Raw genomic sequence first — 27,059 nt, 5'->3', positions numbered from 1 at the left:
TGGCAATTCTTAGAGTCTTTTATATTTTAACTTAAGGAGTCATTCCATTGGAACAGATTTGCAAATAGGTAAAAAACAAAACAAACCAAAACAAAAGAACATGTGTAGTAACAGTGTGTGGGAACAGTGATATCTTAAAGTGCTTGCCACATACACAGCTCTCCTCATAAAAGCAGCTGCAGGAGGATTTCTTTCCTAAAAATGTGCTATGCTTTGTGACGTAATCTGGATACCGTGGCCACCATTGTTTGGACTAGGGACCTGGGTCTGTCTTGGAGTAGCCATATGATAATGAAACATGAGGATATCTGGTGAGAGAAATTTGTCAGCAGAATTCTGTATCCTGGAGAGTGACTGATAAGCGAAATCTTTTCTCTATTCTTTGGAATTTGCAACATGAGACCCGAGAGAATGTAGCAGTTTAGAACAGCCAAGTTGAAGTAATCCTTGTTTCAGCCAGAACTAGGAGCCCATGTATAGAAACCATGGGCCATGGGGATGGTGGAACTAATTGTTTCTGTAGGGAACATGGTTTGAGCGTCCTTGGCCTCCACTGTCCTCAAAGGGTTTCCTGTTCTGCATGTTACCAGGTAATCCAACTTACGGGAAGGTTTCTTGTTTCTTTACATCCCTGAGTATTCATCTGTAAAGTCTCTATTACTTTAAGGTATCTTGAGAAAATCTATTTCTTAGAATATAAAGGGAGTTAGGCAACAAAATAAGCCAATAGGTTATAACCAACTACTTTCTAGCACACTTGTAGAGGGATATAAAAGAAAAAGTAAAATAAGTGAAGTTTGTTATACTCAATACAAATTCATAATAATACATAATAAAGAGCAAATACGTATGTAGTATGTGAAAAAATAAAATTCTAAGGTTCCCCCAACCACTACATGGACTTCCTCCTCAACCAGGGCACTCTTAAAATGTAACCTGAAAGACTGGTTCAGGCCACGATGGGAAGTGGGGGTCTCACATGACTCATACACCTCTCTGGCAATAACGTCAATACAGACTTGAAGTCTGATAAGAAACACGTTACAACCTATTCTCTCTGAAGCCTGCTACCTGAAAGCTTCTTCTGTAAAGAGCTTTGATCTCCACAGTCCTTTATCTTAACCCAGACATTTCTTTCTACTGATCCCAGGTCTTTAGAGAAACTTAACCAGTGGTCAACCAGAACATTTTAAAATCTACCTGTAAGCTGGAAGCCCCCCAACAACCACAGCCCCACACCCGCCTCCACTTTGAGTTGTCCCACCTCTTAAATGTATTTGATTGAATTCTCATGTCTCTCTAAAATGTATAAAACCAAGCTGCACCTCAACTACTTAGGCATATGTTCTCAGGCCCTCCTGACAGCTATGTCATGGGTCATGGTCACTCATATTTGGCTCAGAATAAATCTCTTCAAATATCTTGCAGAGTTTGACTCTTTTAGTTGACAAGCATTTACTTTCTGGCAGGCACTAATGTACAGATACACATTTATTTAATCCTGATGACACAACCCTATCCTTATTTCACAGATGTGGAAACTGAACCACAGAGAGGTTAAGTAACTTGCCCAAAGTCACACAGGTCATAAATGGTACCATTGAGTCATCAGCCCAGGCATTCAGGCTCCAGGCTACTGGCTGTGAGCTGCCACACTATATTGCTACCGTACATTTCTAGAGCTCTCTGACCTTATTAAAATACTTGATAATCAGAATATGTTACCAATTACATATGTTTTGGCCTTGGATAAATTACTTAATCTGCCTATGTTTTTTACATTTAGCAGAACTGTATGATAGAGTAAAAGGCATTTTTCTTGCTACTTTAACATGGTTTTTGTGTGAACAGAGTGTGATCAGAGATGTTGAAACCAAAAGAAGCACTAAATAAGCATAAGACATTATTGGAGCTGTGCTTGTAAAAGCCACCCTGCAGGGCTGGGCACAGTGGTTCACGCCTGTAATCCTAGCACTTTGGAAGGCCGAGGTGGTGGATCACAAGGTCAAGAGATCAAGACCATCCTGGCCAACTTGGTGAAACCCTGTCCCTACTAAAATTATAAAAATTAGCTGGGCGTGGTGGCGGGTGCCTGTAATCTCAGCAATTCAGGAGGCTGAGGCAGGAGAATCACTGGAATCCGGGTGGCGGAAGTTGCAGTGAGCAGAGGTTGCAGTGAGCCGAGATCACACCACGGCACTCCAGCCTGGCGAAAGAGCGAGACTCCATCTAAAAAAAAAAAAAAAAAAAAAAAAGTCACCCTGCAAGCCAAAGCTTATCTGCAAGATATCAATCAGAGCCTGGTGACACTGCCATAGGACCCATTTAGAGTAACCTTTTTCTTTATTTTATTTTACTTTAAGGTCTGGGATACATGTGCAGAGTGTACAGATTTGTTACATAGGTTTACATGTGCCGTGGTGGTTTGCTGCACCCATCAACCCGTCATCTAGGTTTTAAGCCCTGCATGCATTACGTATTTGTCCTAATGCTCCCCCTCCCCTTATCCCTCACCCCCTGACAGGCTCCGGGGGGTGTGTGTTGTTCCCTTCCCTGTGTCCGTGTGTAGAGTAACCTTTTTCTTAAGTAATGCAACCCAACCAAGAAAAATTGTTCAGCTAAAGAGAGAAAAAATAATTTGGTCTAAATTTCTAGAATTTAGACTAAAATGTTTGTGCATTGGGGGTTGTGAGATCATAGATTCAGATAGTTATAGGTGAAAGGAATACTGGAGATTAGTATAAAATTAAAACTAATGGCCACTATGATCTTCCCTGACCTTCTAAAGATGGATCAGGCACTCTTCCCTTGTCCTTACTTAGCATTTGTAAATTGTCCTGATTAAAGGGCATATTTTATTGTAAATACTCCTGTGCTCGCATATCTTCTTGTTGGATCTTAGAGGCTAACTTGAGGCAAAGAGAATACACATTGATTGCAATTAACTGTATCCACTCTGATAGAATGGAGTTTCTAATTTAAAAAAGGGAAGGAAGTTATATTTATTCAACACCTGAATATGTGACAGAGATTGAGTTCATGTCATGTGTTGAATAATTTCCAAAACTGCTCATGTGGGACATTTTCTGAACCACAGATTAAACATAGCCCAAGACTAGAGCTGGTGCCAAATCACTGAGGACAGTAACCTTGGTCCTATGGGGAAATAGTGGGCAGGGGGCAGGAGGCGTTTAGAACTTGGAGCTAATCTGTCCTCACTCACATAGGAAACGCTGAGCTCCTGTGCTGCTCTGGGCTGTGAAAAATGGATACTTGCCTGGTCATCCCATTCTAAATGTTTCTTCTGCGTTCAGCTTCATAGGCTTGGAGAAGTCTGAGGTCTTGCTGGCTTCATGGGAAATACCCTGTCCTATTTGCTCCCTGAGCTCTGACACTATCTTGAGCTTCTATCTTTATTCCTTCATGCTCGGAGGAAGCTGCACAAGCTAGGAAGAAACTGTTGCCTACCCAATATCCAGCCTCCCTGCTTCCTTTTTAACAGAAGACTGATTTGGGAAAACAATATATTTCTTAGTTCTCCCAGCCCACGCCTGGTAGCTAAGGTGGTCAATGAAACGTAAGTAGAATTCCTTGAGTGGGGAAAGATATAAAAGGCAATTAACTGTCTTGGGAGGCTTTCTCTTTTTGCTAATTGCTTTTCCTCTTCTTACTTTGGATGCACACTTGATGTCTGGAATGCCAGCATCCATCCTGTGACTATGGGACAAATGTGAGAGTGGAAGACAAGGATTGAGCATGGCAGAACAGAAAGATAGAAACAACCTTTGTCCCTGATGGCCTGGTAGATTTGTGCCAGCAATGCCTTACTGCCTACCGCTCTTCTTGTTTTTACGTGGAAGAGTAAGCTACTGTTCATTGAGTCACTTTACCCTGGTCTCTACTTCTGGCAGGCAAGCAGAGGTCCTTTTTCTTTATTCCACATCAGCCATGTCAAGGCAGACTGAATGGAATGTAGGAATAGCCTTAGAGGCTCCATCACCTAATTTATAAGGAATTGTTCTGTTGGACACAGACATCCTTAAAGTCCAAAGGCCATGCTTCTTACTCTTCTCTGTTACCAAGTTGCTGGGATCTGTTACTACTCAGAGAGATCCTTCTCTTCTAATTTCCCCTTTCCTTCTCTCTTTCTGGTCCTCATAAATAGAAATGGGTGGAAAAATACCTTAACATACAAATATATTTTCTGCAGAAATCTATTCAAGCCATTAATGGGTTATTTGCATAATTTTCGTCTTTGATTAGTTGAAACATTTGCATTTGGACTCATTCACAAGTGCCTGGGGCTCCCCCATGGACAGTGATTCCACACTTGACTGACTTCTCAGTGGCCAGGACAGCTCTGCCAAGGAATCCTTCTCAGAACAGAAAGTATGTATACTCAATCCTGGAAAATCCAATTTTTCACCTTTATACTCCTGGAAGCAAATATTGACAATTTAAGAGTAACTCATTTCCTTGTAGCTGGCAAAGCTTCAGAAATAATGAAGGATAGTCTCTGAGCACCCCTCCACGTGCAAGGTGGCAAGGAGATCCTAAGACTTTTTACTGGGAAAGCCATGAAAAATGGAAATTGATCAATTGAAAAATGTGTATTGATCAAATAATACTGATTTAAATAATACTGATTTAAAATAACAAAGCATCGCTAACATTTTCTGGATGAAGATAGTTATATCCCGTTGAATGAGAAAGCAAAAAAATCCTTCAGTATTTGTAGGTATGGCTGTATGTTCCTGACTCTGACTTCCCTACAGCACAAAAACTCCCAACTACGATTCCTGTCTCACAGACTTTTTTTTTTAATTTTATGAACTCTTTCTATATATCTCTCCTATAAAGTGTAAACTTTTCATAAAAAAGGAACATTTTTCACACTGATTCTAGCCAAGGTCTCAGAAGTGGAAGTAAATAATGAGAATTAATTTGAACTTTAACAATACAGATGGAGCATATTGTTTTATACACCAAGAAAATGAAAAACAGTACTCACTGAACTTGGTTACCACTGAAATCTGTATCAAGTTACAACAATAAACATAAGAACTCTTAATGATAAGTAGGGCATAAGATAAAAACAAATTTTAAGTTGTTCTTTCTAATTTGCCTTTAAGACACAAGAGTAGTGTAACACGAAATGGTAACACTGACAAAAATAACCTATTAGTCAACTTTTCTGTTTTTCAATTTTCAAACCCAAGGTGCTGTTAAAGTTTACTTTAAAAATAGTTATAGCTATTAAGTGTCTCCAGAGCAAGCAACATACCTGAAACTTGCTCAGAACTACTGTGGAGAAAGGATAGGAACCAGTGTTCATTTGGTTTCTCTTGTATGCAAGGCTTTTTACCTTAGTTGTTTCCATTTAGTTTTCAAAACAGTTCTGCAAAGGAGACATACTTAACACTATTACACATGGGAGGAAATTGAAGCTCAACTAGAAGCAGTTTATCAAGTTCAAATAACTGGTAAGTGAGGGAAGTTGATATTAAAACTAGTTTTCTCGAGTTCTCTGTTTTTTCACCACTATATGATATTTTGGTGTTTGCTGTTACGAAGGGAAAATTAAAATGTAAGACCCAATAATTGCCAGGATTACAGTGACTCACACCTCTAATCCCAGCACTTTGGAAGGCTGAGATGAGAGGATCACCTGAGGTCAAGAGTTTGAGACCAGCCTGGCTAACATAGCGCTACCCTGTCTCTACTAAAAATACAAAAATTAACCAGGCATGGTGATGCGCGCCTGTAATCCTAGCTACTCGGGAGGCTGAGGCAGCAGAATCACCTGAACCCAGGAGGCAGAAGTTGCAGTTAGCCGGGATGGTGCCACTGTACTCCAACCTGGGTGATAAAGTGAGATTCTGTCTCAGGAAGAAGAAAAACAGACACACACACACACACAAAACAAACAAACAAAACAAATAAGTTTACAAGATGATGTGAGTTCTGTAGGCTAAGGCAAATGCATAATTCAAGAAATTAGAAACCAAAGCAGAGCATGTTGGAATCTTTCCTACCTGAAGGTAAGGTCAGCAGTTGACTCTGGGTGGAGCATTGACTTCATTAACACTGAGAAGGCACAGTGGCCGCCCTCCATCAGCTGGAGACAGTGGGCTAGCCATTCCCCACAAGGCACAGAAATAGGGAAGGCCATGGATAAGGAGCTACAGCATCCAAAGAAGGGAAACCTATTTGGTTACAGCTTTCCAAACTATTTTCCCATGTGTATTAGTCAGGGATCTCCAGGGAAACAAAACCAATTATACACACATGCACACACACACAATTTTAAATACATATATGTTTGTGTGTATGTATATGTGTGTGTATATATATGTATGCATGTGTATATATGTATATATACACATATACAGAGAAAGAGATTTATTGTAAGGAAGAGCCTCATGTGATTATGGAGGCTGACAAGTCCTGAGATCTGCAGAGTGAGTCAGTAAGCTGGAGACCCAAGAAAGCCAGTGATACTTGTCCAGTTCAAATCCAAAGGCCTGAAAAGCAAGAGAGCTCGTAGTGTAAATTCTAGCCCAAAGGCTGGCGGGCTTGAGACCCAGGAAAAGCTGATGTCTCATCTCAAGTAGGAAGGCAGAAAAAAAATGATGTCCCAGTATTGAGGCAGGTGGAGTCCCCCCTTATCTGACGGAGAGTCAGCCTTTTCGTTCTATTCAGGCCTTCACCTGTTTGGAAGAAGCCCATCGCATGTGCTTTACTCAGTCTGTTGATGGAAATACTTATCTCATCCAAAAACAGCCTCACAGAAACACCTAGCATCTGATCACCTAATGTCTCAACACCAAACATCTAATCACCCCATGGCCAGTCAAAATTGGCATATGGAATTAACCATCACACCACGTGCTTACATTTACGTTGCGGTGGAATAACACCAGGCAGGACACAGGAAGGTTAAGCTTTGAGTGTTCCTTTACTAGTTACCTGCCATGGGTTTTAGTCCATTTATTTTCTCATGAGGACTAAACTGTGAGGAGAAATGAGATGACATATAGAAGTGATTTACTGAACTGTAAAACACTTTTTTAAAAGTTATAATATTATGATCAGGGTGGTAGTTGGGAAGCATTAGCTTTTCAGAGAATAGAGGATTCACACTTTGTAATCCAGGGTGTGACAGCAAGCTCACTGTGGCTGCTGAGGAAGCCCTTGTCTTCGGAGAGGACATTCGATCACTTTCAGGTTGTCCTCTCAGGGTGTCCTCCCAGGAGCTTCACTGGAGGGAGGCAGGCAGAGAGGCATAACCACTTTGCATCTGTCAAGCATTGTACTTTTTGAGTGAAGAAACGAGCAGGCAGAGAAGCCTGCTGGGAAGGTGTAATTACTGCATGATCCAGGCAGAGTGGTTGTCTTACATCATCTCATAGGAAATTTTTTGACTCCCAGGTCATTTTAAGAGGCAGAGAAAATAGAAATTCCATTCACAGGAGGAAGCATATGGTGCTATTGGATTGTGGAAATGAGGGGTCCAGCTAGTGGGACTTTGCTGGCCATGGAATTTTTCCTGCAGTTCTTTCGTGAATCAAATGAGCTAAAGTTAAAGGTGAACTTAATTGCTTTTGGGTTATTTTCAGGATGGATATGTTTTGATATATTCCAGTTTTTTTCAGCAGACATATTCCCCCCTTTGAAGGGAGAAACTCTTTAATGCTGTGCATATCCTAGGTAAAATCATTCCAGCTATTAAATATGTTTTCAGAAAGTCAAGTTCAGAGGGAGATACTACTTATTAAATGTAAATAATACATTCTATCAGGTCAGCAAACTCAGACATTCTCTTAGACAATTTTATTTTCACATTCAAATTATTAACAAGAACATTCAACTTAGTTTTTATTTTAAGACCCCATTCTGCCTAGATGACTGACTTTAATCTCAATAGATTTGGGTTCTAAGTTAAGCTTCAGGGGACTTATGTTTTATATTTTGTCAGGTATAGGCTAGGGGGTTTCTGCTTCTTCTCCTTCTTCTTCTGCTTCTCCTCCTCCTCCTCCTCCTCCTCCTTCTTTTTTTTTTTTAGAGAGAGAGAGGGTTTTTTCTGTTTTCCAGGCTGGACTTGAGCCTCTGGGCTCAAGCAAGCCTACTGCTTCGGCCTCCTATGGCTAAGGTTAAGGTTTGTTTTTGTTGTTTTGTGTTTTTCTTTTTGTTTTTGTTTGAGTCAGGATCCCACTTTGTCACCCAGGCTGGAGTGCAGTGGCGCTTTCATTGAAACCTCAACTTCCTTGGCTCAAGTGAACCTCCGATCTCAGCCTCCCAAGTAGTTGGGACTACAGGAGCACACTACTATGCCTCGTTGCTTTTTAAAATTTTTACAGGGATGAGGTTTTGCTATGAGATTAGGCTGTTCTCAAACTCCTGGCCTCAAGTAACCCTTCTGGCTCAGCCTCACAAAGTGCTGGGATTATAGGTGTACCTGGCCCTAGGTTAGGTTGTGATGGCTGTGGCAGGATGAGGAAGCAGGTGGATCTCGTCTTTGATGAATCAATTAGCTTTCAGCTGAGATAACCATCTCTTTGTCCAAGATCTATAGCCCTTCCTATTTCACAGGTATCTCTGTTCTTTTCCCTTCAGTGATATCCTGTATATCCTAGAAATCACTCATCATTTCATGGAGATATTTATTATTCTTTTTTTTTTACACCTAGTTTTACAATTCTTTTCTTATGTTTATTAACTTGGGTAGTTTCCAGTATTTTGAAAAAACAAATACTTCTGTAATGAATGGCCTTCTTCATAGGTATTTTGTGTTATTGAAGGTGTATTTTCAGTGCAAATTCTTAGAGGAATAACAAGATCTCCTTGGGAAATGCCTAACTTTGGGCCTGGAACAGGAAAGATAATGAGGTAACCTGAATATCTTGTGATAGAAAGTAAGAAAGTGCTCCAAAAGTGATAGGAGCATGACAAAAAGACACCAGAGCAAGTCTGAATGAGTTCCAACTGGTTAAATCAAGAACAATTTGAGCATCAAAATAAATAAGTGTCCAAGACTGAACGTGAAAGCAACTTTGTTACATACGGACCGGTTCCCCTCTACAGAGGAAGTTTTGTTCTGCAGCTCCATTCAGCACCCCATCAAGTGCTTGGTTCTCTACCTTTTGACAACAGAGGATATCGTTATGATTTTGAGTTTTTGCCTATTAGTGAAGAATTATACCTCTGTGTAGTTTTAATTTCCATTTCTCATACTATGAAATAATTTGAACATTTTTTCATATTTCTGAGAACCATTTTACATAGTTTTTGTTAATTATTCTAGTCTGTTTTCCATTTTTCTATGGAAAGTGTCTTAAACCTGCACTTGTACCCTTGAACTTAAAAGTTAAATAAAATAAAATATATTTTATATTCCAAAAATTTAAAAAAGTATCTTCTGTATTCTCTTAATTTTACATATCCTTATTTGTGTTTTAGGGATATTAGATGTTTGTTGGTCATATATGTTGCAAACACTTTATTCCAATTTGTCATTTGTCTTTTAACTGTGCTTGTTTTTTTTTTTTGTTTTGTGCCAAAGTATTTAAACTTGTTTATATAAGCAGTTTATCAATCATTTCTTTTTTTATTTGTATTTTTTGTTATAATTAGAAAACTGTATGTTACTCTCAGGTTATATAAAAAATTCATCCATGTTTTCTTCTAGAACTTACATAGTTGCATTTATTACATGTAGCTAGGGGCTTGGGATGGGGTTTCTTTTTCTCTATTGCATTTTATTAGTTTGGTTTATATTTCTCTTTTATTTTGCTTTCTAACATTCTGCATTCTTGGTGGCATCTTGAATTTCCCTTATATCCCAGCATGCTTTTAGTTTTCTTTCTGTGCTGAGGTTGAGGCATAGTTTACAGAGAGAACTTGAAGTGCCTAGTTTCAATGTCTAGCCATTTTGTTATGTAGAATCTACAATAGTGTAGTCAGTACTGTCTAAGAGAAATATGGCTTGAGTCACATATATATTTTTAAATTTGCTATTAGTCACATAAACAAAGGCTAAAAGAAACAGGTAAAATTAATCTTAATAATGTAATTTATTTAACTCAGTGTATCCAAAAGACTATAATTCCAACATGTAATTAACATAAAGCTTTTAAAGTTTTTTTTACATTCTTTTCCCATAATCTTTCAAACCTGGTATGATTTCTAGACTCACAGCACACCTCAATTTAAATGAGCCACATTCAAGTGCCCAGCTGCCACATGTAGCCAATGGCTACCATATTGCATGATACAGAACTAGATCTTCCTACTTATCCTCATGGAAGACACATCCATCAGAGTGATACATCTAGCATCCAGATTTTGAGAGACTTGATCCTGAAGGAAGATTTAAATAATAGTTGATCAATTCTGGAAATTTTAGAAATTCCAGGATAAGACCTCTGGGGGCTCAATTCTCCAAGTAGGAAGCAAAGATCGTATATGTAGGTTGCTTTCTTTGGCTCCTTTATAAATGTTCTTAGAAGTCGTACCAAACTGTGAGCAATATGCACAACTGGAAATCACTGTGCCAGTTGTTTACTTGTGGAGAGAAACTTTTCTGCGCCCATGATGGTGGAAAGCTTACTTTTTTCATCTTAACATAGCAGCAACATCACTAGTAAAATATCAAGATTCCATGAACCTTGTTGAGTTTTGTTAGCCTAATGACTTAGGGAGACTATGGCTATTAAGGAGGAATCCTAATGTTTGGAAAAGTTAGAGTTATGATTAAAACAAGCCCTATGTTTTTAGAGGTGATGTCTGGGTACTGTTTTCTGTGTGAGTGAAATTTAGAACATCTACTTTTTCAGAAATGGTGATCAGTCATTCTTAAGTGAAATAAGAAGACTAGAATGAAGATTACTTGCCGACATTGAGTAATGTTTGCTCCTTGACTACTCTGTTGTCCAGGACAGCCTTGGAAAATGGACCATGAGTTATAAAACTGCTGCAATATAGGATATCAGAAATCAGAGGGCAGAAGAAACAGTGTAAAGATTGATTGATAAAGGCTGGGCACAGGAGCTCATGCCTATAATTTCAACACTTTGAGAGGCCAACATGGGAGGATCACTTGTGGCCAGGAGTTCAAGACCAGCCTGGGCAACATAGCAAGATCCTGTCTCTATAAAAAAATTAAAAAGTAGCTGGCCCAGTGGTATGCACCTATAGTCCCAGCAACTCAGGAAGCCAAGCTGGAAGAATCGTTTGAGCCCAGGAGTTTGAGGCTGCAGTGAGCCATGACCATGCCACTACACTTCAGCCTGGGTGACATATATATATGTGTCATAAATATATGATATAGATATATCATATATATGTATTATATATATATAATTTTTTGATTTAAAAAAAACTTTAAAGGATGTTCTAAGGTTCACAGAGCATTCTTAATCTTCTATCTAAAACCTTTTGAGACTTGATGAAATCTAAGGATCTCGAAAACGCCACACATAAGTGCATATAAACCGTATTTGCTAGCAATTGCAGGCCTGACTGAAGTACATGAACTTCAGGCTACTGGTGGTAAGCCCTGGATCAATAGCATGTCTCATTTAAAGCAAAATGTAGTTATTTAGTAGCCTATTTGGCTAAGAATTGGAGACAGAGACAGCAAGTTTCTATGGTCAGAAACAGATAGCTGTCTTAATTTATGGGAATTAAGGAAGTAAAGATCAAAATCTTCAGGCTGTGAATCACACTTACTTATTAAGAGCCCTTAGTGCTCAAGACTATGAGGAGCACCCATAAAAGAAAAGTCATAAATATCCTCAAAGAAGAAAACAGACAATACAATAATATAGTCTGCAATCAAATGTGAACTGGTATAATGTAAATTTACAAACACAGATTGCAAAGGGCACGTTTAAATACTAAGAGAATATGTATTACACAGAGTATGGAGATAGAGCTTATAATGTTCTTACTTCTGGTTTTCCACTAATAAATTCATAATCAGGGATTATAAATTTCCTGTGACACTTTGCTGAAGGTGCCGTGGTTTAAGCTGACTGGCCTACTTCCTTCCTGCTTTTGCAGAAAAGTTGCTTTATAGTCAGGAATGAGCAGCTACAGGTAAGCAGTCAGGTCAAGTTTCTGAGGCTCTGTCTCAAAAAGAATGTTGTATCTTTGGCTAAGATAGTCTGGGGATAAAAGCCTATTGACTTTAGTGGAACTCTGTAAAACAATATCGTTGCTGACTATAGCATCTCCTCCACATAACATCTTAAAGAGTTTTTGCTGCAAAAAAAAAAAAAAAAAGGGCATTTGGTTTCATTTTTTGACTGCTTTAGACCCTAGAGGGTTGGTCCCTTAGGTCATTTACGCTGAGAATAGAGTGAAAGAATTTTCTATTTCTATTTCTTTCTGGAGCTTTAAATAAACATAAACAGTGTTTGTATCTGAGACCCTGCCACAGAGTTCCCAGACAACCCAAACTCTAGCTGAAGAAAAAACTGGCTTTGTGTTTTCAAACAATGGCTATTTCCAAGTTGGGACATGGAACACACACACACATACCTTTTGTCAGAGCATGGATTCTAAAACAGTGTTTATGTAGAGAAGATGTTGACTGGTAATATGAGGAACCATATTACCAGAAGAAACAGAAAAGAGATGAAGTACAACCTAGACTCCACCACCAGCTAGCTCTGAGACCTTGAGTAAGTCTTTACATCTTTAATGCACAGATGTATTGTGAGGGGGAGTGAGTAAATGAGGTGTTTTGATCAATTGTTACCAAATCCATGTGGGGACCACTTGCTCAGCACAGTGAAGCCAAATATCCACAGTGTGTTTTACAGCAGGAGAAAGGAGGGCATTTATTTTCAGGGCACCAACCAAGAAAAATTGGGAAGCTCAAGCTTAAGACCTGACCTCTCCCATGCCTTGCAACTAAGGGTTTTTAAAGGCAGGAGTAAAATTCAGGAAAGCAGAATTTACAGGCAAAATAGTAAATCAGTACATGAAGGTTATACACTGGTTTGACCTAAAGAGGTGTGTCGTGAGGCAGAAGCTTACAGGTCATAGGTAGATGCATAGGTTTTCTGATTTGAAACTGGTTAAGGAAGAGAAGCTGTGTTTAAAATTTGGGGTCAGCAGAAAAGACTATTACCTCTGGCCCATGGGCGTGACTTCCTCCGGGCCCCTGAGGAAGAAATTTAGGGCAAAAAAGGCAGTCAGAGTTCAGTCCTCAGTTCGTCCTTATCTGAGGTCTATGTGCCAGTGGATCTGTTTGGTGGGGATCTGGGTTTCTGAAAAATTCAGGGACTTATGTTAAGATGTTATCTTTAGTTTATTTAAGGAATTAAACATCTCATGACTTTAACTTCACTATTGTTTCAACCTACTAGTACCTTCTTCCATATCAAGTTGCTCATTTAGCTCTCAGTGCTAGCTAGGTGCCTGGACTTTCCCTTGAAAGAACTCAAGACTTTCCCTTATTTCCATGTGTGCAGAGGTTGGGGGTGGGGTGGATGGATAGGCCCCAAAGAGAGGTCCCTGCTCTGACTCACAGTGAATATTAGTTCAACTAGAGTATTTCTGGCAATTTCTCTTTTCCATAGTATTCAGCCATTAGAACAGAAAAGCCTGGAAGAACTTGGAAGAAAGATAAAACAATAAGATAGAATAAGATAGAACAATAGCTGTTTAGAGCTGCCTAGGAGTGATCTGATGAAAACAATAAATTGGGTTTTTTCTTCTATACTGCTTGCTTCTCACCCTTGGGCTGCTCTTTACCCTTGTGCTGCTTTACCTAGAGGGGCTGCATTTGCCAGGACAGCGGCAACCACCATCAACAGCAGAAACTAGCAACAGTGATGCTTGGGGCTGGAAGTGTCAAGCAAGCTACACATCAGGGCTGCCACTGAGGTTCAGGCTAGGAAAGAGAGTAAGGCATCAGGCCAGGGCTTGTTCAGGAATAAAGAGACAGTCTATGAAGAGTCAAAAGGGACAAAAGCCAAAGCCAAGTGGCCTACTCTGTAATCCCCATGTGTTGATGGAGGGACATGATGGGAGGTGATTGGATCATGAGAGTGATTTCCCCCATGCTGTTCTCGTAATACTGAGTGAGTTCTCAAGAGATCTGATGGTTTCATAAGTGTTTAACAGTTCCTCCTTCACATGGTCTCCCTTGCTTGCTGCCATGTAAGACATACCTTCTTCTTCTCCCACCATGATTGTAAGTTTCCTGAGGCCTCCTCAGCCATGTGGAACTGTGAGTCATTTAAACCTCTTTCCTTTGTAAATTACCCAGTCTCTGGTAGTATTTTTTATAGCAGTGTAAAAACGGACAAATACATAGTGGAAGGAGACAGATGTGATTAGAGACTCAGTATCCCTTACTGTACTGCATTACTGTATTACTCTAGGTGGACATTGCTCTCCTGCAAAGTACTTAGATGCTTTTGCAAGGAAGTCTGGGTTAGAGAGATTTTAGCAGTATTGAGAGAAATAGATACTATCATATTAATTGCAGCCTTTTTTCTTTTTTCTTCTTTAAGAAAGTGTTTTGCTCTGTTGCCCAGGCTGGTGTGCAGTGGTGCAAGTATAGCTCACTGCAGCTCTGAACTCCTGGGCTCAAGTGATTCTCCTGTTTCCACATCCCAAAAAGCTAGGATTACAGGTGTGAACCACTGCTTTTGGCTAATTTTTTATTATCAATTTTTTGTAGAGATGAGGTCATACTATGTTGCCCAGGCTGGTCTCGAACTTCTGGCCTCAAGCCATCTTCCCACTTAAGCCTCCGAAAGTGCCAGGATTACAGGCATGAGCCACTGTGCCTGGCCCCCTTTTTTTCCTGCTTTGCTCTCCCTCTCCTTTTCTTTTTGCTCAGATAAAATTATATTTTTAGATAAACTATTATCAGCCAGAGCTATAACCCTACAGTTATGATGGCCTTCTCAAATAGGAACTCCAAATGTTTCTGTATTAATAATTTTTCATAAAGATTTAATATACATGATACTACATGAAAAAGGTTATTCACATGAAGTATGCCATTTAATCCACATACAACCCTATTATTATTATATAATATTATCCCGGCAATTTCTACAGACGAGGAAATGGAAAATTCAATGTGGCATAGTCTATCAGAGGCAGAATTGGGATTGGAAGCTCTAGTTGCCTCTATGGCTCTTGGCGCTCACAACTATCCTAACCTACTTCATTCATTCCACTCAACTGCTTCCAATGGTCTCCCACATTAGCAAACCAACTTCCTGGAGGAAAACCAGGCAGGCCCAAGCTAATCAGCTCAAGCCCTGCCTTGCAGCAGGCTGCAGATTTCAGTAACTGCCTTGCTTCTCCATCATTTTAAATCTCACTTCTGAATGCATCATGTATCCTTGCCTCTTACCTGTTCTCTGTGATGCTTTATGCAACTTCAGTGCATGAAGTCCTGGCCCTGCCTTCTTCCGCTTGTGTGCGTTTGGGCTGTTTTTTCAGCTCTATTTTCTAGAACTCCACCCCTTCAGGCCTGTAGTTCTTTCACTTGGATGCTGGACTGGACATTTATAGGGATTATTCTGTTTGTTCTCAGAGTTATTAAATCTACTCAACACCCACCCTGCTTCCAGAACTTCTTTCAGTGTTTTCAAGCATGGCCCAGGTCCTTCGATTTATATTAGAAATAAGCATTTTATCTGTTTCCCTGTTCTGACAACGATATCTTTTTAAAGAGAAGCCAATGTATCTTAGGCAACCATTGATATTATTTTATAGTCAAGAGATTTGGGGGTGGTCTACCAGTTAGAAGGTGTGCAGCCCTTAAACATGGTGTGTGTCTTACATTTTTACATTTTAGAGGCATTCATGGCATCCTTGTTCCGTTACTGCCTGAGTCAACTTTTCCCCAAAGGTAGTATTCTTTCCTGTCTGTGCCATGAAGTCAATACACAAAACTTCAAGTGAGTATCAAGCAGTGCAGGCTTTATTTGATGGCCGTGGAATTGAGAAGTGGAAGCGTGGCTCACAGATCAACTTCTCAACTAGCGAGGGTGGGAGGGTTAAAATGTAAGGTTTCTCTAACAAAGAAGTTGGACGTTAACAGCAAAAGGAGGAATGCCTGTGTCTTTTCTGGAAATGAGCAGTGAAGTTCTCAGAACCGGTGTCGTCTTTCTTTTTGTCTTGTTATGACTTCTTCTAGTCATTATTGTGGCAATTGTCAATGGTCATGGTGCTGGTGGGAATGTCATTTAGCATGGAAATGAAATCATAACAAAGTCTAAGGTCTTTTTAAAGTTGTTGGATCAGCCCTCTTGCTTCTAACCAGTCTCTCCTGGTCTGATTACAAAGGGAACTTCTTACTGCAGTTGTCTTGTTGCTTAGAGATAAGCAGAGTTAGGGCAGGGTAGAAATTCAGCTACGTCACGTAGGCGTTATGCCAGGTAACAATTCTACCACTTAATATCATGTAGGATCTTGGGCACGTTGCTGACCCTCTCTAAGCCTGTTTCCCTGGTATAAAATGTCAGAAAAAAATAAAATCTGATTACACAGGGATCTTGTGAAAATCAAATAATGTGTATAAAGCACTAGCACAGAGTCTCACATTATAATTCACCAAAAACCAATAACTGGTGTGTCACCATTAATATCATAGAATTCTAGCTTTACCTCTTCCTTACAATCAACAGCTTCTCAGTCCCAACCTCAATCTATTACAAATACGTAATTAAAACAGAACCTACATATGAGCTGTGCTTTGAAAATGGTGAGTTGTTAAGCTGAATTTCAGCTTTCAGCATGAACAGTGATATACAGATCATTTATATTCTGAAACTGAGGAAAGTTAAAAAAAAAGAATATCTGTGTAAACTTTCCACCTTATGTCAGAATCTTTCCATATAAGTAATGAATCTTCATTTTCTTCTATTGTGTGAGTTTATATGAGTGGGAGATAAATATTTTCAAAATTCCATCATCTTAATTACGAAGAGTATTTTTTAAAAATAAGTCTTCAAAGATTCTAGACTAACATGTAGCTCGAGTTAAAAATTTAAGAAAGTAGAGGAAAAAATACTGAAAACGGACAGCAGTGATTTAGTGTCAAATTTGTTCTGGTCTATGAATTTTTTTACACAAAGCTTACTTTTTAGATAAAAGGAATAAACTTTCAAAAAGAACACTAGAGATGATTCTTAAAGATAGATAGTTTATATATAAATACAAATAGAGAAATAGAGAGATAAATATGTAGATAGATACAGATACCCTATAAGATAGAGAGCCCGATGGTAACATCCTGGTTGTACTAGATGCTTTTCTGTTTGATGTACTAGACTTACATTTAACTCTGTAATGTTTATTTCATCCTTTTCCTGATTTGAAGAGTCTAATTGTGCTCTATCTTATGTACTTCCAGGAATGTGTCATGTAATGACAATGAAAGAGGCTAAACTAATCAGTTTTTAATGCTAGTGCAGCACTAATATGATGCATACCCTTGTAGATGTTACATCAACTCTCACCTTATTTTTTGAATGGAAACATTAATACCCACACAGCTCTACTTTACACTTAACTAGTAACTGATTATTTATGAACATTGTCTTTAATCACATTGACAACAATGTATGTTTTTAAATAGGCTTTTTTACCCCTTTTCTCTCCTTAGTGTTTCAGACACATTACACTTCTTCCCGCTCCCATGGCTGCAATTATGGGTTTCCTTTTTCTGGAACACCAGTCAATCTCTTGTTCATCTGTCCAAATCTCCTTCTTTCAAGACTCAGTTCAAATCCTAGCTCTATAAGAATGTCATTTATCTCCCCCAAACTCCTATAGCATTTAACATCGGAACCATACAATTCAATTTCATTTTTTGAAGAGCACATGCTCATCAGTTTCTCTGAGTCTTGCCTGATTAACTCTATGGTAGGCTGCTCATGCATTATGCATCCCATTGGTGATGAGACAGGGGACTTGCAGCCTATCAATTCGCATTTATGAATTCAATATTTAATCTGTTCAACTAGATTATCATCTACACAAGAATAAGGACTATGTCTTATAACCTTATAGTAGTGTGTGATCTGAGTCTTTCAGGTTGACTCTGTTTGGCAGACTGATAGATGTCAAGACTTTGGTTGGGTTATTTTCTCCCCAAACTAATAAAGTATGATAACTTCAATTGACTTTATGTTTGTTGACTTTCCTTTTGTTATCTGTGGTCCATTTATCTTTGTTGACAGTCCTGTCCCGCAGAAACCCTGTTGGGCTCTTTAGCACACCTTTGAAGAATGGCCACCATATATAATATGGGTTATGTCAGACCAGCTGGGACTGATTCCACTTTTACAACTTAAAAGCGCCATCACCCTGGGCAAACAACATAATCTCCCCAAGCCTCATTTTTTCAACTGTAAAATGGAAATGTTAATTGCATCAGGATCAGAGAGTTGGTTGTGAGCCTTAAGTGAGGGTTGGTGTGGGGAATAGATGAGGCAGAGCATGAAATTATAAGTGCACGTTGTAGACATAATAGCTCATGGGAGAGGTTAATTGATATGGTGTGGCTGTGTCCCCACCCAAATCTCATCTTGAATTGTAGCTCCCATAATTCCCATGTATTATGGGAGGGACTTGATGGGAGATAATTGAATCATCGGTGGGGGCAGTTTCCCCCATACTGTTCTCATGGTAGTAAATAAGTCTCACGAGATCTGATGGTTTTATAAGGGAAAACCCCTTTTGCTTGGCTCTCCTTCTCTCTTGCCTGCCACCATGTAAGACATGCCTCTTGCCTTCTGCCATAATTGTGAGGCCTCCCAGCCATGTGGAACTGTAAGTCTATTAAACCTCTTTTTCTTTATAAATTATCTAGTCTTGGATATGTCTTTATCAGCAGTGTGAAAATATACTAATACATTAACAGAGGTTAATATAGTGGAAGATAATATAAGAGGAGTCACAAAGGTATTAGGTGGCAGAGCTCTTGAGTCTGGACATCTGACAGCAGCATCTGGGCTTTCAGTCACTCTGCACTCTACATATAAGTGTGATTCATACCTGAAGAACCTAAGAAATGTTCACCTTCTACTCCTTAAGGTGGAAAATACCTCTCCCCAAGCAAAGCAAACATTAATATTTAATCACCTTTTGGATCTCTTCAAGAGGTAAGGAGGATAGAGGATCTTTCTTTGCTCACTTTAAGTAAGAGTAAAGATATAAAACTCTTTAACTGGGAAGGCTGAGAGTGCACTGTGGGAGACTGCCTTGCTCTTGGCTGACAGCAACTTGGGCCTACTTTGGCTGGAAGTGGTTTCATTTACCCTATGAGCAATGAAAACTTTCCAAGGCATGCTTTACTCTTTACCCCACAGGAAAATTTAGCTCTGGTATGCTTTGAGCTAGGCAGGTGTTGAAGCACTAATTCCAATTCTGTCCAAAATGGCCCTATTCTCACCACTTTAAAAATGAGATCTTTCCAGGGCTTGCTTATTATGAAGATTCAAAACTTTATGCTAGATCCTGAGTCAAATTTAAAATCAATGTCCTCACTTGGTATATAGCAGATGTGCTCACAAAGACTCCCTTGCTGCCTGAAACGGACATACAGACTTCCAACCACTGGCTTTAACCCATCAAGCAAGTTTCACTTTTGTAAACTGCTTAACACTTTTAGAGAATAAATAAAAGCTCAGGCATTTTTTAAAAATGTTGACAAATACATGTGTTGCACTGAATCTACTTGAGAGACATGTATGCATTGCTTGCTGCATGCCAAACAATGACCTGATCTGGTGCTCTGGGGAAGATGATGGAGAGCTGTAGTCTGAGCCCACTCTGGGCTCCACACAAGGATGCAGTGCTCATGCTTATGTCAGACAAAGTAACAAATGTGAGATGCCATATTTGCCCATCTGCTTGCCAACATAATTTCACAAAGCCGCTGACTCTTTGGTGACATGCAGCTCGCTGGAAAGATGCCTTGAAGACAAAACAGGATAGTGCACGCAGCTTCTCTATGGCTCTTGCCCAAGTCACTATATTTTTTAAAAGATAAATTACTCCAGTCCTTGCCTTTTCCTTTGTTTTAAAACTTTTTTTTTTGATAGGGTCTCACTCTGTCACCCAAGTTGGAGTGCAGTGGTGTGATCATGGCTCACTGCAGCCTCTACCTCCCCAGGCCCAGGTAATCCTCCCACCTCAGCCTTCAGAGTCGCTGGGACTACAGGCATGTGATGGCTTGCCCAGTGAATTTTTGCATGTTTTTTTTTTTGGTGGAGACAGCGTTTCACCATGTTGTCAACACCAGCCTGGACAACATGGTAAAATGCTGTCCCTACCAAAAAAATGGAGTCACATGCCTGTAGTCCCAGATACTCTGGAGGCTGAGGTGGGAGGATGGAAGCAGCTGTAATAATAGCTAATATGTATTGAGTGCTTACTGTGTGCTGTGTCTTATCCTAAATGTTGTACATATCTACACTGATTATATCCTTCTTATGACTCATTTTACCTTCACAACAATAGTACAGGATAGGTATTATTACCTCCATTATATAGATGTGGAAACAGGCTCAGATATTTCAACTGATTTTCCCATGGTGAAAACAAAACAGTAAGTGTGGAAACTAGAATTTGAAACCCAAATAGCCCCCTTGAAAGGAGAACTCTAGGCCAGGCCCCCCGTGGTCTGTAATCCCAACACTTTGGGAGGCCAAGGTGGGTGGATTGCTTGAGGTTAGGAGTTCAAGACCAGCCTGGCCAACGTGGCGAAACCCCATTTGTACTAAAAATATAAAAAAATTAGGCGGGCGTGGTGGTGCACACCCGTAGTCCCAGCAACTCAGGAGACGAAGGCAGGAGAATTGCTTGAATCTAGGCGGCAGAGGTTACAGTGAGCCAAGATCACACCTTTGTACTCCATCCAGCCTGGGTAACAGAGCAAGACTCAGTCTCAAAAAAAAAAAAAGGAAAGGAGAACTCCAGTTTCTTGTCTACCACTGCTCTCAATACTTCACTTCTGACACCAGATAGGCAGGTTTTTCTCCCCACACAAAGCACTGCTCCAGTTTTCTGTGGATACCAACAGTGTGTCCTACAATTAATTCTTACACTGTATCTGGAAATAGGGTCGGATCTCACAGGTCCAGGGCTGTTCCACAGTGAGCAGGTCTGTGCACACTTAACACCAAAGGTGGAGAGAGCTGAGAGATAAAAGGAAGAGGCTGACAAATTCAGTTCTTCAGAAAGAAACATTTAATAGAGAATTATGAGCAGAAACTGTCTCAGGATGAGATAGTGGATCCCCATGCAGTTACCCCCCGACCCCGGGCTTATATGTCACAGGAGATTTGCCTAAGGGCAGAATTTCCGGTAAGTATTTGTTTATAATAACATCAAAGTTATTTCAACCTGAGGGTGGGACTTATGGTAAGTACATGAAAGTAGAAATATTACAGTATTCCCAGAACTGGGGTTAATCAGAAGTCAACATGGCAGATTAGCATCCAAGACAGAGTTGCTTTAGCCCCTAAAAGGGCTCAGTCCCATTAGAAAACCCCCCACCTCACTTCAGATGCTAATCCCAAGTCCGGGTTGTCCCCTGTGCTTTGGACCAACTGGCTATAAATCGGGGTTCTCACAACTCTCTCTTAGTCAGTTCCAAGAATGGCTCACAGCCCTCAGAGAAACACTTTCCTTACTAGACTGCTGTTTTCTTATAAACGAGTACAGCTTAAGAACAGCCAGATGAGAGAGATGCACAGGGCAAAGTATGGGGGACACCTGGGTATGTGCAGAGCTTCCGTGCTGTCTCTGGGCACATCACCCTCCCAGCACCTCCACCTCTTCACCAACCCAAGGCTCAGGATTGATTAACTCATTGGCTGACGGTGATTGAGTCAGTCCAACCCTTTCCTCTCCCTGGAGGTTAGGGTTTAGAGGCTGAAAGTTCTAACCCTCTAATCCCTCAGTTACTTCCCCTGACAACCAGCCCTCATCCTTAGGAGCTTTCTAAAAGTCACCTCATTAACATAAATTCTGGTGTGGTTGAAAGAGGCGTGTTATGAATAACAAAAGATACTGCTTTTACCTTTATGGCTCTAATCACTTAGGAACTCTTATCACTTAGGAATTTATAAGGGTTTTAAAAGCTCTGGCCAGGGACAGGGAATGAAGACCAAAGTATATATTTCTTATTATATAATTATATCACATGGGTTCCAGAGAGAGTTCTAGAATCTTCTAGACTTAGATGTACTTCTGGCCCAGAGCTAAGAACCTTAATGAACTGGAGAAATTGAAAGAAGAAGGTCGACAGGCAACAAGGGATAGAAAAAGGCTGGGCTAAGAAAATCTGTTAGAAGTCTGCTGTAATTGTTCAGATGGGAAATGATGAGGGTCTAGATAAGGTGGTAACAGTGAAGACAAAGTGGTGGGTGCAGAAGTGGAGATGCAACTTTAGAGATAGAATGAGTAAGAGTTAGTGATGAAGCTACATGATGAAGCTGACATGAGGGAAACAGAGAAAGAGGAACTAAAATACTATTTGCTTTAGAAGTCAGGTAACTAAGGGAATAGATGTATTAATTAAAAACGATTTTTTTGAGCACTTATGAAACTGCCTTTGCAAAGATTCTGATAATGAGAGAAACCTAGCATGGCTGACTCTGATTTCTAGCCTCACAGGCTGGTTATTGTCATTCCTTCTTTGGCATAGGCCAAGCTAACCATGGGAGGAATTTAGTTTATATTTTAACTTTGAAGGAAGGATGTCTTAGCATCTCCTGAAAACCGACCCTTTCCTTGTTCCGCTGACTGAAACTGCCTTTGTAAGACTAATGAAAGGCCACAAGATTAGAGTTATGGGAGAGGCCTGAATTCTGCTAAACTGGCAGCATAGTTTCTATAATTCCTTACTACTCAGGAGTTATGTGCCCAGAGGTCCCAAGATTTGAGAATTCCCCATTCGTTCCTATAGATAACATCACTATTGAAAAAGCTAAGATTGGTCTTGGGGCGATGTTTTTCCGACTTTTGCATTCTTGTAACTGATTAACCCCACCCGGACTCATGACATGTGACTCAGCTGGTTCTGTGAGCCTCCATTCAGAGATGGACTCGGCACACAAGGACTGTTTACACACTCCCGTGATTGTATCCCCAACCAATCAACATTCTCCATGCCCTAGAACCCTGCCCACCAAACTATCCTTGAGAAACCTGAACCCCTGAGTCTTCGAGGAGACTGACTTGAGTGATAACTTCAATCTTGGTTACCTTGTGTTAACTAAACTCTTTCTTTATGGAAATACCACATTCTCAGTGAACTGGTTTTGCCTGGGCAGTGGGCAGAAAGAATCCATTGGGTGACTACAATTATATGCCAAGAAGGAGATGGGGCAGATGAGAGATCAAATCTCTGTCATAAGGAGTTTCCCTTCTAGTGTGGGATTCAGATGATAAATTGACACATACACAAAATCATTTTGGATAGTGCCAGAATGTGAAGAAAATCAAGCAGCTAAAGGAAAGAGAGTCATCATATGATGAGTACAACAGTAACTGTAGATAAGATGGTCAGAAGAAAGGGAGTGAGATACTGTAATGCTCTGAGGAATTGCTTTCAGGCAGGAGGATTGGCAAATGTGGAGGTGCTGTGGGCAGGGAGAGGGCAGGGGTCATTGAAGGATTCCCAAGAAGGCCAGTGTGGCTGGAGGATAAGGAGTGTAGGAGAGTGAGTAGCAAAGAACATCAGAGAGGGAGACAGAAGCCAGATAATGAAGGGCCTTATAGGCTTGGGTGGAAGTTTAATGGGAAAACAGTGGAGGACTTTTAAGTAGGAGAGCAACATGACTTATGTTGTAAAAGATCACTTTGGCTACTTTGGTGTGGAGCAGAATAAAGAGAGATCACACTGGGAGCAGAGAGACCATTTAGGAGATGATTATAGAGATGAGCATGGTTTGGGCTGGGTGCTGGGTGATGTGACATTTGCACTATATTTTGAATAGGGAGTTAACATAAGTTCCTGGTGGATTGGATGTTGGGGTGGGGAGTGGGCAGCAAAAATGAGGAGGCTGAGCAAAATCGTGGCTGGTTCTTAGATATTTGATCCAAGCAACTGAATGAATGTTAGTGCCATTCATTGAGTCAAAGAAGTAGATGGGGGGAGAAAACCAGGAGTTCTATTTGACCCATCAAAGCAGTAGGCAGTTGGATACACTAGCTGATGCTTATGGAAGGGGTGCAGGCTGGGGAAATATATGTGTAAGTCGTGGGAATATAATGAGAAGACAAAGTCCAGGAGATGGATAAATCCTGAGTTTAGACACAGATTCAACTACAGAAACTAGATTTCAGGGTTTGGAACTCAAGAAGGTGAGAGAGGGCCTGCGTGGAACATGAGAAAGTAGCAGCCAGAGAGGCAGTTCCTGAGAGCTGAATAGGAGGAAATTAGGAAATTAAGCAATGGAGAGAATAATAGTTTAATCTCAGGCTAGTTTTAAAGCATTCAATGATGACAAACTAATAGTATGATAACCATAGCATAATCCTGCACAGTTACTACGGCTAGCATTACTCATAGTGCCAAGTGCCCGTTGTCTCACAGCAGATGTTTTGGCAGCTGCCAAATCACACCAAACAGGCAACAGCATTCACATAGTCTGTAGAATCTGTCCCATTTCATACACAGACAGAAGCCTCCTGGAGTGGTCAACTTCTTGGAGCCTATCCAAAATCTGGGTCTCCTTGGCCTTATATGGGATTCTCTAGCAAGGAAGAGAGGGAGGAAGAGAGAAAAGAGGGAAGAAACAAATGCCTATTGAGAACTAAACCTGTGCCAAGCCCTATGCTATGCACTTTATGTATTTTATCTCATTTTTACCCTTTTTACAATCCCATGAGGAGGATATTACTAACCTACATTTATAGATTAGGAAATCTGTGCCCAGAAAGGGTAAGTAAATCATCCAAGGTCAAAAACTAAGTGGCAGAGCTGGCATTGATACATTGATACCCATCACCTGACTCCTGGCCCAGTTTTATTTCCATGTTACCTCTTTAATGTATTTATCTCATAAGACCCATTTTCTAATATTTCTGCCTTGATGAAAGAGAGAGAAAGAGATAAAACCTTTGATTTATTAGCAATGCAGAGCCAAATTTTGTTTTCCCATCCAGATTGTAGCTTGGGTGGCATTTATTTCCCTGGAATAGGTCCTTTGGGACTGGGATAATTTAGTGAGTGACTGATATAAAAATATGCCTAGATTAGAGTAGGCTTGAGTCTCAATTTAATTATTTCACCTACAACATTGAAGAACTGTGGAGCTGTCACTATAAAATGCACTGTTTCTCACTTCAGTGCTATTCCTCGCCTCCCACCAGAGCATTTTTGACAGGAGTAGGTCTATTTTAAAGTAACCAACCTATAATTTTAACAAAGCCACAATGTTCTAAGGGAAATTGTTAATTTGAAAACTGAAGTTCATCTTGAAAAACTCTAAGATACTTCATCATAATTTCTCATGAAATAAAAATTAGAAGCTTCTTAAGGGAATTGTGGAATGAGATTTCCCTTTGCAACAGTGAGTGCCAAGTGGTATTAAAGATATTACTTTGTACTCCTGATGCTAGAGGAATAATACTATCTCTGGTCATAAGAAGAATGTAGGGACTCAAGAGGATGTTAATTAAATTTATTTATGTAGCTCTTTGAAATTCAGAAAAGCCAGAATGGAGCCAGGAAATTATCTAAGAAAGTTGGTTCAGGTTAAAAATAATCAACTTAGCACAAGGATGATTGTTTCAGTAGTGTCTGGGTTAGGAGACCCTTAGAGGGGAGAAATGTAGAGAAGGAGATGAGCTGGAAGTAGAACTTCGATTAGATGGTAAATCTGGCTCCAGGATGGTGGGATCCTATCTGATCCCACCAGATAGGGATCCTATCCGATCCCTTATGTTTTTGCCACACAGTAAAAATTCAATAACTAGTTGTTTAATGAATGAGGGAGGAATGCAGTTCTTTTGAGTAAATACATTAATACAGCTGAAAATAAAACCACCTCATATTGGGAAATGTAGTCTTTTCCATCTGAAAAAGGTGGTAAGAATAGTTTCGACTTCTTCAGCATGCGGCCTGGCTGTTTGGGTGCCTCCACCGATTGGAGACTCCAAACAGTTTTGTCTAGTTCATTTCCCTGCATAGGGGCGCACCTCTGGTAATTGTGATGATAAGGAAGGAAGGATTAGGAAAAGAACGTAGAGACAGAGAAGAATTTCCCAATTCTCAATGCAAATGAGACAAAAGGCCTGAAGGGAATATAGATCACGTGACCCACCTTTGACTCTATAAATGGAATGTACACTCAAGTCTTGCTTAACGACAGGGATATGTTCTGGGAAATGCAACATTAGGCATTTTTGTTATTATGGGGCCATTCTAGAGTGAACTTACACAAAGGTAGATCATGCAGCCTACTCCACACCTCGGTTCTATGGTATAGCCAATTGTTCCTAGGTTACAAACCCATGCAGCACGTGACTGTGCTGAATACTACAGGCAACTGTAACACAATGGTAAGTATTTACGTATCTAAACATAGAAAAGGTGCAGTAACAATACGGTATTCTAATCTTATGTGATCACTGCTGTATATGTAGCCCAATGCTGACGGAAATGTCATTATGCAGCACATGACTGTACTTTATCAGAGATACTAATTCACTAAAATTGAACCTGAAATATTATAGAATGAAGTAAAATATATTGAGTAACAGAGACTTTAAGTAATACCTTTTAGCATTTAAAAATCAAGTATTTCCAGCCCGTTTAAATATCCTTTCATAAGATATGAAAAAATCATTTGCTAAAATTAAATGGGAATAATTCTAAATTTATGCTTAACCACTTCGTATCTATTTGTCCATTCTGCCAAGATCCTGAATAATGGCCTAATGGGAAATAAAAGAAATGATGCTGTTAAGTGTTCCAGAATTAAATTATTATTCAGAATGAGGTCATTTTATTTAATTTCACATTTTTTTTCTAAAGACTAGGTGTTAACAGCTGCCATCTC

At 39.9% G+C, this 27,059-nt stretch overlaps 1 pseudogene; it reads right to left on the bottom strand.

The window, feature by feature from the left end:
* Window positions 1-6,172, bottom strand: part of LOC111545295 — a 55,855-nt pseudogene extending 49,683 nt beyond the window's left edge.
* Between the last annotated feature and the right edge of the window lie 20,887 nt (window positions 6,173-27,059).

The sequence above is a fragment of the Piliocolobus tephrosceles genome, chromosome 1 (genome assembly GCF_002776525.5).
Source record: "Piliocolobus tephrosceles isolate RC106 chromosome 1, ASM277652v3, whole genome shotgun sequence".
NCBI classification, from domain to species: Eukaryota; Metazoa; Chordata; class Mammalia; order Primates; family Cercopithecidae; genus Piliocolobus; species Piliocolobus tephrosceles.
This window is presented reverse-complemented; position numbering and strand designations above follow the sequence as displayed.